This window comes from Trachypithecus francoisi, unplaced genomic scaffold (genome assembly GCF_009764315.1).
Source record: "Trachypithecus francoisi isolate TF-2019V2 unplaced genomic scaffold, Tfra_2.0 Lachesis_group2, whole genome shotgun sequence".
Taxonomy (NCBI): Eukaryota; Metazoa; Chordata; class Mammalia; order Primates; family Cercopithecidae; genus Trachypithecus; species Trachypithecus francoisi.
Genome location: NW_022681465.1, coordinates 106,285,789 through 106,298,409, shown reverse-complemented (window position 1 = coordinate 106,298,409; position 12,621 = coordinate 106,285,789). Strand labels below are relative to the sequence as shown.

Below are 12,621 nucleotides of genomic sequence, written 5' to 3'. Positions count from 1 at the left end.
GCAAATTTCCTTATGTGAAATGTTAATAAAGGGCAAAATTTATTTTATTTTTCTAATGGTAGCAACAGAAGAGCAGCCAGCCTATGCTGTCCTAGACCTATGCCCTCTTTCTACTTGCTACTGGAATTGTCCTTTCTTCTATCCTCCCCTCTCCTCCCACAGTTGCCCAGATCCTCCCCGACCTTCTCATCCCCACCATTCCACATTCCATGCTCCACCTTTGACTTCACCCCACAGCTAGTGAGTTGTGAAATTTAGGGTAGGGGACAAGCTGTCAAGGAAAGAGAAGAAGAATCAGGGCAAGGAAAACTTCTCTGAATGTTCCTTGCTTTCTACCATACCCCAATGCAATCTGTGAGAGAAATAGACAAGAAAGAATACCCCAATCCCTGCTGCTCCTCCCTACCCAGCCTCTCCCATCTTTGCTGATTGATTTAAGAAGAACTGGGAGGACAGAAATAGAGCAATAGGTAAAAGGAGGAGGAGATTGCACAGGATCAGATCCCCACTCTCCCCGTGTGCCTTGGCACAATGTAAGTTCCCTGGAAAAAAGAGAGAGAAAACCCTTAATTAACTGAGATGAAGGTCTTGCCATCTGGCAGAATAAAGGCTCAAAATACAAATTTACTTTAGTCACTTTCCTTGCCCACCTGAGTTTGCAGCCTGAGAGTCATAGCTGGTACTTTCTCGACATGGTAACAAATACCTACTTTAAACCAACAGCCAACACAGTAACTTAGAGTAAAATGATAGAGGCACTTCCATTAAAATTAAGGATCAAAACAAGAGAATATATCACTCTCATTCTTCTTTTGAATTCAATTCAAAAATTAAGGAATAGAAACAAAAAATAAACACTTTATTAGAAATAAGGACACAAGATCATCTTATATAGCCCATATGAGAATTGAAAATGTCTCAAATTAATTTTTTAGACTTCAGCAAAGTAATTTGATACAAGATAAATATACATTTTCAGTCTTGCCTAATAGCATCAATGATCAAAAAGACAAAACAAGAGAAAACCCAGTTTATATAAAACAACAGTATAAAGCATAAAATATTTATGAATAAACCTAACCAAAAAGTGTGTGATTAATATGAAAAAAAATTGAATTTTGCTAAGGGAATAAAATATTTATATAAAAGAAGAGAGATGCTTGCATAAAAGGATGTAAAGATCAAATACTTCTAATACTAATAAAAGGCAAATTTTATTTTATTTTTTATTTTATCAACAGTAGTGTGAGCCAATAGTCAGCATTCACTGAAGGCAATGAATATTGGGAGTTATTATCCAGCTATACCAAGGATTGTTCAAGGGATTTTATATATTTTATATTTTATTGTATCTTTCCAACAAATCTATCAAATATTACTATTAACATTTTAGAGATAATGCATGTCAGAGTACAAAATCTGATCTTTTATTAAGTTTGACACATTAACTTTGTGAAAATGTCTGGATTTTCACCTTGATTTTTTTTAAAAAAAAACAACTGAATAAGTTCCATGGGATTTTTTTAACATGGTAAAATTAATGTTCTAAAAGGTGTGAAAGGCAGAAAAAAAAACCTTAAGGAGCAATTTTACAGAAGAATTAACAAAGAAGTAAAAAGAGAAACAGACACTAGTATACACAAACTTTAAGTATTTGATCAAGGGAGCATCAGAAATCAGTGGAAGAAAATATTGATTATATTTTAAATGATGTTGAGAAAATCAGCTATGGGGCCGGGGCGGCAGGGGGGAAACAATTGATCCTTTGCTTCACATCACACATCAAATGTAGTTCCAGAAGTTTTAAAGAATTAATTTTAAAAACACATCATCGTCATCATCATAAACTGGAAGAAAACATACAAGGATAGACTAAGAATAATAGCAAAAAAAATTTAGAAAGAAAAAGTTCAACAAACTAAAGAAGTTCCATGAATCAATTTTTTAAAAAACAAACATCCCATTTGAATACAGACTGAGAATATGAATAGGTGAGTTACAAAATGATGGCTCATATATTCTATTTCTACTCATGTCAGAAATAGGTGTCAGTTTGGTAAATCGTTCTTTACTAGTAATTAAGTTGTGCCATTTTTTAAATTCATTGGAATAAATTTTTATAGTATCCTCATGCATAATTTAATACCAATAGGATCTAAAGTAATGTTCCATTCTTAATTCCTGATGTTGACAATTATAGCTTTTCTTTTTTGTCCTTATCAAACTTTCCTGCACAGAGATAACTTTTGTTTGGGTTGAACTTTTCTATTATATTATGTGTTTGCTCTATATCTCATTATTTTCTGCTTTCATTTTTATTATACTTTTCTCCCCTTTGTTTAGTTCTAATTTGCTGTTCGTTTTCTAACTTCTTGAGATGAATGCTAAGATCATTGATTTTCACCCCTTCTTGTTTCCTAACACATGCATTAGTTATTATAAGCTTCCCTCTAAGCAAGGCTGCATTCCTAAACCTTAAAACAATTATCATGATTTGTCTATTAAATGAAAGTTAGTTAATTAGGTAGATTAATTTTTTAACAGCAACGATAATGGAAAAATGGTGACAAAGGATATAGAACTTTTGTTTCAAAATAAAATGGTAAGAGTAGATACTGATCATAAATGAACAATGATTTCAGGAAAGTAAAAAAATTTTTCCTAAATGTGAATCAGATTTTGTGTTTATCTTCCCCTTAGGGGAAGTAGTCTCACAACATACGTTCCATCCTCTTTTAACGGAACCAATGTTCATTTTTCCCAAAGCATTGATACTACCACACATGATCCCTAGTGGTAGCAGGAATTGAAAAAAAAATCACAGTTTGTAAAATCATTGAGCTGAGTTCAATAGATGAGGGGAAGTGAGGGGCATTCCTACTGATATCCTGTAAATTTTTACCAGAACTGATGAAATACAGAGGAAAAGAGAAGGAAGTCTGCCCAGAGCCCCAGAATCAAAGCTGGTTCCCAGTCCAGTCCCATCTCACAGCTGCCAGCCTCCTCTTTCCTTTCAACATGACAGATGCCACTGTGACCTTCTCCAAGGACTTTCTGGCAGGTGGGGTGGCTGCAGCCATATCCAAGACCACAGCAGTGCCCATCAAGTGGGTCAAGTTGCTGCTGCTGCAAGTACAGCACGCCAGCAAGCAGACCACCACAGATAAGCAATGCAAGGGCTTGACAGACTCTGTGGTTCATACCAAGGAGCAGGGAGTCCTGTCCTTCTGCCATAGTAACCTGGCCAGTGTCATCAGATACTTACCCATCTAGGCTGTCAACTTTGCCCGAGGTAAATAGAGGCAGATCTTCCCAGGTCGGGTGGACAAGAGGCCCCAGTTGTGGTGCTACATTGCAGGCTATCTGGTCCCCACTGATGCCACTGGGCCACATCCTTGTGTGTGGTGTACCTTCTTGATTTTTGCAGCTGCTTGACCTTGTACCCGTCTAGCAGCTACTGTGGGTAAAGCTAGAGCTGGAAGGGAATCCAGAAGCCTCCGTAACTGCCTGGTTAAGATCTACAAATCTGATGGAATTAAGAGACTGCACCAAGGCTTTAATGTGTCAGTGTGGGGTATTATCATCTACCAAGCTTCCTACTTTGGTATCAGTGACATTGCAAAAGGAATTCTTCCAGATCCCAAGAACACTAATATCTTCATCAGCTGGATGATCACACAATCTGTCACTGGCATTGCTGGGATAGAAAGTCATTCCTATCCATTTGACACTGCCACCACAAGATGATGTGGTCAGGGTGCAAAGGAACTGATATTCTGTACGCAGGCATTCTTGACTGCTGGAGGAAAATTGCTCATGATGAAGGAGACAAAGCTTTTCTCAAAGGTGCATGGTCCAACATTCTCAGAGGCATGGGTGGTGCTTTTGTGCTTTTCTTATGTGATAAAATCAAGAAGTACACATAAGTTATTTCCTGGGTTTTTTTCCCCTGTGAACAGGCATGTTATATTACATAAAATATCTTGAGCCTTGTTGATAGACTCTGGGTTGTGCATTCATTAATGGCAACTATGTACTGTTGAAAATCAGAAGCAATAATATTCATATGACCAGTTCTCACTTAAAGCCATTTCTATCATGATGACGGTGGTAATGATGATTATAATTATGATTATGGGACTGAATTACATTTTTTATTTCAGTCATTCCTGATAAGTAACAAATATGAACTAATAAAAATATCTAAGATACAAAGAAAGAGAAAGAAATCCACGGTAACTGAAAGAGGTTCAAATCTACCAGTAAATCTGGTAGACTGGAGCAATCGAATTGGAACAGAGCTCTGTCAACACACACACACACTCACACTCACCCTAAAAAGCTTTCACAAAAAGGAAAATCGTAAACGTGGAACTATTACCTCCCAAGAGTTCACTCTGTTCTCTCCTGTTGTCTGGCAGTGGAATACCCCAAGGCCAGTCCTTGCTCCTCTTTTCTTCTTGATCTACATTCCTGTCCTGGATGAGCCTATCTAGTCTCATGGTTTTAAATATAATTTCCCAAATGCATATTTCATTCAGATTCCCTTCCCAAACTCCAGGCTTGCACATAAGCATTTGTACTGGACATCTGAAATTTAGAACGTCAAAATTGAACCCCTCATCTCCTCCTGTAAAACTTATTCTATGTGCAGTCTTTTTAATGCTGGTTAATGGAAACCCTAGCTTTTTCCTTTTTATTTTGAATTAATTTTAGGCTCATGGATAAGTTGCAAAAATAGTACAGAGTTCCTGTGAATCCTTCACCCTAATTCCCCCCAAAATAACATCTTACATAACTACAGTACAAGTATAAAAAGTCAGGAAATTGGCATTGGTATAATACTATTGACTAAACTACGGACCTTTTTCGATTTCACCAGTTTTTATATGCACTTTTTTTCTTGATGTATGAAATGTTCTAAGAAATGTTGTTACATGTTGAGATATTTGTAACCAGCAGTAGATACAATCAGTATGTAGAATTATTCCTTTAGCCCAAACAAGCTCCCTCATGCCCTCTCCCCTCCAACCCTAACACCTGGCAACCACTGATCCATTCCACATCTCTATAATTGTGTCATATTGAGAATGTTATATAAGTTGAATCACATGGTAGGTAGTTTTTTGAGACTGATGTTTTTTATCTCTCAGCCTTATACCCTTGACATCCATTCAAATTGTTACATGCATTCTTTTTATTTTTTGTCTGAGCAGTATTTGCTTATATAGATACACCACAGTTTGTTTATTCATTCACTTGTTGAAGGACATTTGTGTTGTTTCTACTTTTTGCCTATTAGAAATAAAGCTGCTATGAATAATTTGTGTACTGGGTTTTGTTTAACGTAAGTTTTCATTTCTCTGGGATAAACATCCAGGACTGGGGTTGCCAGATCATATGGGAAGTATATGTTTAACTTTATAAGAAATTCCAAACTGTATTCCTGACTAGCCATACCACTTTACATTTCTACCAACAATATCTGAGACCCAGTTGTTCCTCATCCTTGTCAGCACTTGGTATTGTATTTTTTACTTTAGGCATTCTGATAGGTATGCTGGAGTATCTCATGGTGACTTTAATTGTATTTCCCCAAGGGTTAATAATGTTAAACATCTTTTCCTGTGCTTCTCTGCCATCTTTTGGATATGTATTTGTTCAGATCTTTTCCCCACTTTCAAATGGGATTGTTTATTTTCTTGTTGAGTTTAAAGAGTGCGTGTGTGTGTGTGTGTATATATGTGTGTATATATATATGTGTATACATATGTGTATATACATATATACACATTATATATACAGATAGATAGATGAATGGATGGATAGAAAAGTAGATAGATAGACAGACAGACAGACAGATACTGGATACAAAGCCTTTGTGGGATATGTGATTTGCAAATAATTTTTCCAAGGCTATGAATTTATTTTTATTTTCTTAATGGGATATTTAAATAGAGCAAAAATGTTTAATTTTGATGAGTCCAATACATTGTTTGTTTTCTTTTATGCATCATGCTTTTGGTGTCAAGTTTAAGAATTCTTTGCTTATCTATAGGTCATGAAGATCTTCTTCAGTATTTTCTTTCTAACGTTTTATAATTTTACACTTTGATTAATGGAAAATTTTGAATTATTTTTGTATAAGAGATTCACCATCTTCTCAGTTACTCAGGTCAATAGCTTTGAAGTTACCTTCGAATTCTCTCTTACTCTTATACCCCACATCAAAACCATTAGGAATTTCTACTGAGTCTACTTCTCATCAGTTTCACATCTACCATTCTGGGCTGGCCCATTATTATCACTCATCCATTTTCTATCTTTGTTCCAGATCCTCAACACGGCTTCCTCTCCTCTCCTCTCCTTCCCTCTCCTCTCCTCCCCTCTCCTCTCCTCCCCTCTCCTCTCTTCCCCTCCACTCCCCTCCCCTGTCCTCTCCTTCTTTTCAGAGACAAAGTCTCACTCTGTCACCGAGGCTGGAGTGCAGTGGTGCAACCATTGCTCACTGCAGCCTCAAACTCCTGGGCTCAAGTGATCTTCCTGCCTCAGCCTCCCAAAATGCTGGGATTATAGGCATGTGCCACCATGCCGGGCCAAAATTGACCATTTTTAAGGCATAAGAGAAATTGGGTCACTCTTCTGCCCTCCAGTGTCTCCCATTTCTCTACATGATGTGCTCCATCCCTTACTTCTCTGACCACATTTTCTAGTACTTTACATTCAATCTCTCCACTCCCTCCCCACCGGTGTCCTAGTGTTTTTTAACCATACCAGGCATACCCCTACTTTGTAGCTTTTGTACTGGCTGTTCCTTTAACTGAAATGCTCCTCCACTAGAAAGTCACATGACTAACTCCTTCACTTTTTTAAGACTTCGCTCAAAATTGTCACCTTTGCAATGAGGCCTACCCTGACCACTCTAAACTTTCAACCTGCTGCCTGTCACCCACTAGCACTCACAGTCACTCTTACCTTGCTCTGCTTTTTATTTTGTCCATAGCACTTAACATCTCCTAAGGCATTTCCTAATTTGCCTACATATTGTATTTCCTATCTTATTGTCTATTGCCACCCTACTAGAAAATAGCCCCCATGAAGGCAGAGTTCCTTGTTTTGTTCACTGACATATCCCATGCTCTCAAAAGTGCCTGGCAATCATAGGGACTCGATAAGTTTTTTTATCATGGATAGAATAATAGCACATTTTAAATTAGTGATTTGCAAAGTATGGTCCACCCACTTCTGTGAGTTCCCCAAATTCTTTCAAGGAATCTGCTAGATCAAAACTATTTTCATCATAATAATATTGAAATGGATATATCTTGCTGTCTGTATTAGGCAGTTCTTGCATTGCTGTAAAGAAATATCTAAGACTGGGTAATTGATAAGAGGTTTAATTGGCTAATTGGTTCTATAAGCTGTACAGGAAGCATGGCACCGGCATCTGCTTCTGGGGAGGCCTCAGGAAACTTTTACTCATGGCACAAGTTGAAGCAGGAGCAGGCACATCATGTGGCCAAAGCAGGAGTAAGAGAGACAATGGGGGGACGGTGCCATACTTTACAACAACCAGATCTGACAAGAAGTCACTCATTATTGCAAGGACAGCACCAAACCATGAGGGATCCACTCTGATGACCCAAACACCTCCCCCCAGGCCCCACCTCCAGCACTGGGGATTACATTTCCACATGAGATTTAGGTGAGGACAAATATCCAAACTATATCACTCTCTGGGTTGACATTTGCATTGAAGGTGCAAAAGCACTGGTGGATAAAACTGCTAGAATCCTCACACTCATCAAGGCAGTGGCACCAAACTATTGTAATAATCATCTTTTTTTTTTTTTGAGATGGAGTCTCACTCTGTTGCCCAGGCTGGAATGCAGTGGTGCAGTCTCGGCTCACTGTAACCTCCACCTCCCAGGTTCAAGCGATTCTCCTGCTTTAGCCTCCTGAGTAGCTGGGACTACAGGTGCATGCCACCACACTGAGCTAATTTTTGTATTTGTAGTAGAGACAGGGTTTCACCATGTTGGCCAGGCTGGTCTCGAATTCCTGACCTCAGGTGATCTGCCCACCTTGGCTTCCCAAAGTGCTGAGATTACAGGCATGAGCCACCATACCCGGCCAAATAGTCATATTCTTCACTGCCATAGCACTCATGATTTAAAAGGAAAAGAAAATGACTTCTAATATGAGGTTATAGAAAAAAAATTTAAAGAAAAATAGTTCACTTAGAAATGTCCTTGATAAAGCACTAAAAATTGTTAGTTATCAACCTTTGAGTGTACTGTTTTTTAATATTCCGTTATAAAATGGAAAGTCCTCGTAAGGCACTTTTATTGCATGCTAAAGTACTGATGGACTTGAGGAAAACAATTTGTGTGAGTATTGGAGTTGCACACTGAACTAGACACTTTTTTCATGCACATCATATTTTCTTGAAAAAACACTGAGTGGCAAAGTATGGTTATTCAGATGTAGGTATTGGTGGACATTTTACCTTGTATTCTAGTCACTTTAAGGAAAATAACAGTGTTTGTTGGCCAGTTGTGTCATAATTTTTTTTTTTTTTTTTTTTGAGATAGAGTTTCTGTATTGTTGCCTAGGCTGGAGTATAATGGCACGATCTTGGTTCACTGCAACCTCCACCTCCCCGGTTCAAGCGATTCTTCTGCCTCAGCCTTGTGAGTAGCTGGGATTACAGGGGTGCACCACCATGCCCAGCTAATTTTTGTATTTTTAGAAGAGACAGGGTTTTGCCATGTTGGCCAGGCTGATCTTGAACTCCTGGCCTCAAGGGATCCGCCCATTTTGGCCTCCCAAAGTGCTGAGATCACAGATGTGAGCCACCGCACCCGGCCGTTGTGTCATAATTTTATACATACTCTAGTTTCATAAAAAATCTCATTAGTTGATATTGAATGCATTTTATCGTGTTTAAGATTTTTCATTATTAAGCTAGGTATCTCAAAACTTTTTTCTGATACACTTTCTCTTTCATCTTCAGTTTCTTGCCAGCTCTATGTTTTAGTCAAAAGCCTTTCTATTGCAGGTGCTAGAAGCCTAGTTTAAATGAGCTTAAGCAAAAAAAAAAAGAAGTAGAAGAAGAAGAAGAATTAGCTCACAGATAAATTGGTTCAGAAGGCCCTGAGGTCAAGCTCAATCAAGCCAGATCCAGGGTCTAAACCTCCAGACTTTTCATCTCTATTATTTGTCTCCACTTGGCTACACTCGGCATGCTATCTATGCCTCTCCAATTAGAGGAGTCACGAAAGTGGCCACAGTCATCCCCAGCTTTATGTTATCCCGGATGAGCAAACAAGGAAGAAGGAGAGCTTCAGTCCCCTAGTATCCATAGTTCCTCTCTCCTTCTCTCTCTTGCACACACTGTATACTCTGGCCATGACTGGATCATATTTCCACCTCTGTGTGTCCAGTCAATGCTACAGTAAGATGGGTCCAGTCCCAGTCATATGCCAACCCTGGAAGTGGGATATTTATGAGACCCATTATGCATACACACACAGCCAGATGAATTTGAGGAAAAACGGATCCACAAGAAAAAGATGCTGGCAGAAAAAAAACAGCGTCCCACTACAACATGAGACAGAATCCCTGTATATTTGTACACCCTGCTCCCACAGCTAAGAACCTTATAAGGACAACAGAAAGTTTTTAGAAATAAGCAATGCTTGACTTATAGTTTTCAAAATCACTACTCTATAATTTCAAGAAATGTCTGGGTTGAGGGAGTGGAGTAAACTGACACTAGGAAATCAATCGCCTCTTATGAACCCCTATCTGACCATTCAAGAGAGAGGAAAGAAATTCAAATTGTCAGCAGTCAAATTATTATAAAAGTAAAATAAGGTTAAGTAATGCAATTCACGGGATAATGCATTCAGGATATAAACCAGAAAACGCTGCACAGATAGGTAGAATGTGGTCCTACTTAGTAGCGATTTTATTTTTCTTCCAATAACATTGGAAACCAGCATTTCTAGATACTACTATAAAGGAAAGTCATAGCTGTCTCTTAATTCATTCTTGAAATGCAAGTCTCCAAATCAATGGACTGAGAATAGGGGCCATTCTCATGTTACCAATTCCAGCTGCACTGTAGGTGCCCTGCTCGTATCTCCTCACCATTACCATGTCAGCTCATGGTGCCTATCTTCCACTTTCTTCGGCCACCTGAGCACACTTTGTCCACCCACGCAGGCAGGCCGAAAATGTGAAAGTATTAACAGCCCATCAATGTTCAAATATTGACTTACAGGAGTTGGTCGTGGTGACTCTGTGGGGTGAGTGGAACATTGTTTTCCAGAGTAGGCTTTAGCTCCAGCTGCCCAGGGTGGAGGCTGGCTTGTAACACACTCTTTACCGATTACCTTCATCTTCTCTCACATCCCACTCACCTGTTGGTGTTTCTTTCCCCTGCCAAACAAAATGCTTTTATCTGGATCTTTATCTCAGGGTCTGCTTTTAAGACGAGAGAGAAAAGAATTGAAAAGGCTTGTATTGAGCGAGTCGTTCATGCTTTTCCTGCACTTTGAAGTACACAGAGCTTATTCCAGCAAGGTGCCACGTAACCAGAAATCATTCTTTTGTTAACTTTAAGAAACTAGAGGGCCGGGCGCGGTGGCTCAAGCCTGTAATCTCAGCACTTTGGGAGGCCGAGACGGGTGGATCACGAGGTCAGGAGATCGAGACCATCCTGGCTAACACGGTGAAACCCCATCTCTACTAAAAAATACAAAAAATTAGCCGGGCGAGGTGGCGGGCGCCTGTAGTCCCAGCTACTCGGGAGGCTGAGGCAGGAGAATGGCGTGAACCCAGGAGGCGGAGCTTGCAGTGAGCCGAGATCCGGCCACTGCACTCCAGCCTGGGCGACAGAGCAAGACTCCGTCTCAAAAAAAAAAAAAAAAAGAAACTAGAGGACCAAGGTGCACAAAATGAGAGAAAAAGTTCTGTAAGCATATGCACTTGAGTCTCACATAGATGTATTTATTCAGCCTTAGGACCTCCTCCAAAACCAAAATGTAAAACATAAAACAAAGTTAGTGATAGAATAACCAAGGTCGACGGACCTCTTGGATCCACCCTCCATCTTTCTGAGTTTAAATGAGTGTATAATTGGAAGCAAATGGGTGTGGCAGGGAGGGGAATGGAAGGAGAGAGGAGGCAGACACATTTAATACATGGCCTCAAACTACTACGCTGCTTTGTTTCCCGATTTCCTCCTTTGTGTCTATGCACTTTAATCAACCTCAAGGTGTGCACCCTTGGTGAACTGAAACACATAATCATCACCTGCAGAATTTGTAGATTATATTCTATGTGGTCTGCTTGAGATGGCAGGAAACCCAACAATACTTTTTTTTAAAAAAAAGTTTCTTAACTGGTTAAAAGAAAAAAAGCTTTTGAAAGTGTAAGCTCTAGGTGTTCAGAAAACCTATTCTAACAGATCCTTCCCCCAAAGTCATATAACCTATTGACATATAACATATTGTGCTCTAAGATACTTTCCTTTCCATTTCCTTTATTTTTTTTTTTTCAGAGTCTTACTCTGTTGCCCAGGCTGGAGAGCAGTTGCACAATCTTGACTCCTGCCTCAGCCTCCAGAGTAGCTGGAATTACAGGTGTGTGCCATCATACCCATCTAATTTTTGTGTTTTTAGTAGAGACACAATTTCACCATGTTGGCCAGGCTGGTTTCAAACTCGCAATCTAAGGTGATCTGCCTGCCTCAGCCTCCCAAAGTGCTGAGATCATAGGTGTGAGCCATCGTGCCCAGCCCTCCCTTCCATTTCTTAATTAAATATACTAAAAGCAAGTTATAAAGCACTTGTGTTTCACATATAATAAGTATTCATTTAAATGATGTTTGGCAAGTATTCTACTAAGTGAGCAATTTAAAGACAGAAGGTATTTTACTCACAATTGCTCATAGATATTTGGTATAAATATAAATATACAAATAAAAGCTTACAAATATTGTACTCCTGTCACACATAACCACAGACTTTAAAATATCAATTTACCTTAACAGTACAAGAAGCTCATGAAAATTCATTGTCAGGGAAGAACCGAAATGAGTCAAGAGAACAATGTGTTATTTTTCTTTTACTTCAATTATCTTTACATAATTTCTAATTTTGTGATGAGTCATTTTGGAATATTGCTTTCTTAAAAATCTACTGATTGCCTCAATACCTGCCAGAGGTTCTGTGGGGTATTTAAGGAGTATGTAGGAAAGAGTAGTTCCAGTAAATTTGTTGTAAAACTTAACCTACAAATTGAATTATTTACTATGAAATAAGTAATTTTTAATTTTTGGGAAACTGACAGTCTTCAAAGCTGTCATATTCCAGAGACACTTCACACTTAAGGAAGAGGATATTTCATCCAAGTGTCAATAGCTATAACTCCAAGGATCCAGGACACTTGTGCTTCTCTCTGGACACACCTTTAGGTGTGGTGGTTTAGCAGTTACAGTGCTGCAACACAGCTGAAAACAATCTGCCACATAACAACATTTAAAATTATGCCATTAGTTCCCCTAAAACAATATCCCCGTGGGGATTCTCTGACTGTCTGTGTTTCCATCAG

General features: G+C 38.9%; 1 pseudogene; it reads left to right on the top strand.

Moving 5' to 3' along the window:
* Positions 1-3,003: 3,003 nt before the first annotated feature.
* Positions 3,004-3,926, top strand: LOC117064524 (annotated as a pseudogene).
* The last annotated feature ends 8,695 nt before the right edge of the window (positions 3,927-12,621 follow it).